Below are 3,741 nucleotides of genomic sequence, written 5' to 3' on the forward strand. Positions count from 1 at the left end.
GTGATGCTCGGCCCATCTGGGGTGTTGCTCCACTGCAACCAGAGCCATTCTAGCACCTGAGGCCGAGGCCATGGAACCATCCTCAGCCCCTGGGCTATCTTTGCTCCAATGGAGCCTTGGCTGTGGGAGGGGAAGAAAGAGACAGAGAGGAAGGAGAGGGGGAGGGGTGGAGGAGCAGATGGGTGCCTCTCCTGTGTGCCCTGGCTGGGAATCGAACCTGAGACTTCCACACGCTGGGCTGACGCTCTACCACTGAGCCAACTGGCCAGGGCCGGGGTTATTCTTCTTATCTTGTACAAATCTGGACTTTGGTCAGAAATTAGCATAATACACTTCCAGTCTATATAATGGTCCCAAAATAACATATTTAACAATCACTTGTCCTGTGCTTTGGTTTCCTGTATCACAGCATCTGAAGGTCGCCAGCACTTTCTTCATATACACAGCACCCAGCAGCAGCTGAAAAGTGAAGGTGATGAGCACCATACACCATTGCTATTACACGAGCTCAGCAATGCCTTCTAATGTATACTGCTCACAACAATTAGGGGATATTTCAAAATGACTATGAAGCGGTAAAATAAATATGAAGCGATAAAATTTCTCATATTCCTAATTTTTGTGAGCAGAATAGATATCAACCAGTCATCAACCTCGGGTGGCAAGGATACGAACATGCCATAAAGAAGGTGATCTGGACCTGTGTTTACCCTGAGGAATGTAGTCTTGTTTTCTTCCAGTGGAAAAATTCCTTGTGAAGAAGGTTCCCTCTTTTTCCACTGGAAAAATTCATCTATTTTGTGTTGAGAAAGGATAACTGTGGTCAGAGAACACACTCAGCTCTATATGTACATACCACGGGAAAGACAACATACAGACCAATTTATTTCAGTTAAATTAACTTCAGTGTCCTGATATCAATTGCTGTTCTTATTTTCACTTTTTATTTCTAGCTATTTCTAAAAAATGATCATCTGATAGTCACTTTCCCTAACATTGAGAGGTTCCCATTTTTTATTTTTACTGGGTCCAGGTATGGCATGTGATGGGATGCACTCTCACCATAGGTAGTTTCTCCGAACAGCCAGAGAACACCTCCTTTATGAGAGGATTTGAAAAACTGCTGTATGTATGACGCTTATATAAGCAGGAATCCTTTGGCATCAAGCGTTCAGGGATCTACTCAGCAGGGCTTGATGTTATAGTTTAGGCAGAATCTTCTCTTTTAGACAGAAATGGACCACTTACATTCTAGGTCATGTGTGATTTTTTTCTTTTGAAACAATAGGTAGGAAGTATACCTCTGGGGTTTTTTGTTTGTTTCCTTTGTTTTCAAAACTTAATCTGCTCATATAAAACAAAGACATAAAGGCTTGTGAGGAAGGATTTTCAGTCATTTCCTTATTAGACTTTATATACATTATTAGAATACGTTTTACAGCTTTATTGAGTCATAGGATTTTCCATAGCACACTCAGACTTGGCGGTCTTTGCTTTACCGAATCTCAACCTGCTGAGCCAGCACTCCGGGCAGAGAACAGGCGGCCGCTGTCACTCAGTCAATAGGCACAGGGTCGAAAGCATCAGTGCAAAAATGTGACGTTGCCCCATACTTTAATTTTTTTAATTTTTTATTATATACCAGAGCTCTCAGATAGGCTTTTCCTTGATATTTTTGTCAATTCATTCATTTATCCAACAACTATGTTTTGAGGCTCTCCTATGTGCCTGACACTATGGTCACTGGTTTTCAGTATTGAGCACAATCAACAAAGCTGCCTCTTTCATGGAGCTTACATTCTCTAGGGGAGAGCAGAGGAGAAACCAAAAAATAAAAATAAAAAAGGAATATTTATAGCATGCTTATATAATTCCCAATTCCATGGAGGGATGAACACAGATATGGAATTAACAAACAATTCTGAAAGAGGGATAATAAACCCAAGGTCATGTGCTAACATGAAGGAAAGAACACACAGTTCACTCTGCGTAGGAAGAGGAGTGGATGGGAAGGTTTCCTAGTAGAAGAGACCCCTAAACTGAGTCTCAACAACCAAGGATTGGCAGCCTGACCTGTGGTAATGCAGTGACTAAAGTGTTGACCTAGAATGCTGAGGGCGCCGGTTCGAAATCCCCAGCCTGCCTGGTCAAGGAACATATGGGAGTTGGTGTTTCCGGCTCCTCCCCCTGCTCTTCTCTGTCTCTTGATTCTCCCCCACCATGCTTCTTTAAAATGAATAATAATTTTAAAAATTGGCCAGCAAAAAACTGGGGAGGGAGTAGAAGGAAGTCGTTTCAGGGTGTGGAGGTGGTGGAGTCATGCATAATGTGTGTGGTGTTTGTGGTGTGATCAGACCTTTGGTGTTGCTGTCACTTGCACGGGGAGGCAGGAAGTGCGGGCTGCCAGTGAACCACATTAAGGAGCTTGGTCTTTGTACAGCTGAGACGGAGAAGAAAGAAAGACTTAAGAGAGTGTGAAGATCAGATTTTCTAGTGCCTATTCTGTGGCTGGGTGGAGTACTGCGAGGTGCCTGAGCTACAAAGATACGCGATATTATAGGTACATCATCTGAAGGTGCTTGCTTCCGTACTGGCCGGCATTTTGGTTTACTTCTTGTCCTGCTCTAGACGTGCTCAGCCGGATCCATACTTTCCCTTCTGCTCAGTGCATGCAGGTGGTCATGTCTAGTCCTTGTGCTTCAGCCCACATGAAGATCCAGGGTGGGGGATAGGGGACATAGCAAAATGACTCCTTGATTCCTTAGCAAGTTGACATATTAACTGGAGTTTGAGATGCATCCTCTCATCTGGAACAGGTGACCCTGTGCTTTAGGGCACCAGAAAACTGGGGAGACCAAAGACCTGATTCCCCTGCACATTTTAAGCCTTTAAGTCTACCTTTATAGGAAAACTTTGAAGCAAACCTGTCCTTCAAAAATTGATACACCTTTCCCAAGAAGCTTTTCTCCTCAGGTCTGTGGACCCCTTGAAATGTGAACCCCATCAATTTATATGCAAAATTTTGAGAGCTTGTGTATATCAACCACTGTAAACCTTTTGCATAAGAATGTCATTAAAAGTAATTTTACCAAGTAGCCATATTTAGTTGTTTTTTTCCAGTAAGTATTCAGTAGGGATTTTCATTGCCTTTACATCTCTCATACCTAGCCCTATCCCCACCCCATGGTATTTTCATCTTTGTGTTCCTTCTGTTGCTTGCTAACCATGTGCTGCTATTGCTAAGGCTTTATAAGCTACCTGTTGCCTTCCCCAAACCCACTTCTTTACGTCCCTCACAGCCCTCCCTTGAACACTCATTTGGAAATGGTAACACCCATCTCTTCTCCTAACACTGTGGTCCCACTTTTTCATATTTCCTTGTCTGGTTTCAAAAGCATAATTTTACAGAACTGCAGTTAAAATTAATTCTATGTATTTTTCCCAAATTACTAATCTTAACTTTAGTATAATTAATACAATCTTTATTGACTTCTAGGTTAGGATATCATAATTTATTATTTCTTCATTGTTGAACATTTGGGCTGTTCCTAGTTTTTCACTGTTAAATGCTAATGCTGCCAATGAACTTTAAGGCATAGAGTCTTTCTCTCCTGGTATGTCCTTATGTTAGGTTCACCAGAGCAGGATTATTGACATAAAGGGACAAGTATCTTTATAGTCTTGGGTATGAAGTTGGACTAGAGCAAGCAAAATATATTAAAGTGTGATTGATATATATTC

The sequence above is a fragment of the Saccopteryx leptura genome, chromosome 1, assembly GCF_036850995.1.
Source record: "Saccopteryx leptura isolate mSacLep1 chromosome 1, mSacLep1_pri_phased_curated, whole genome shotgun sequence".
Lineage (NCBI taxonomy): Eukaryota > Metazoa > Chordata > Mammalia > Chiroptera > Emballonuridae > Saccopteryx > Saccopteryx leptura.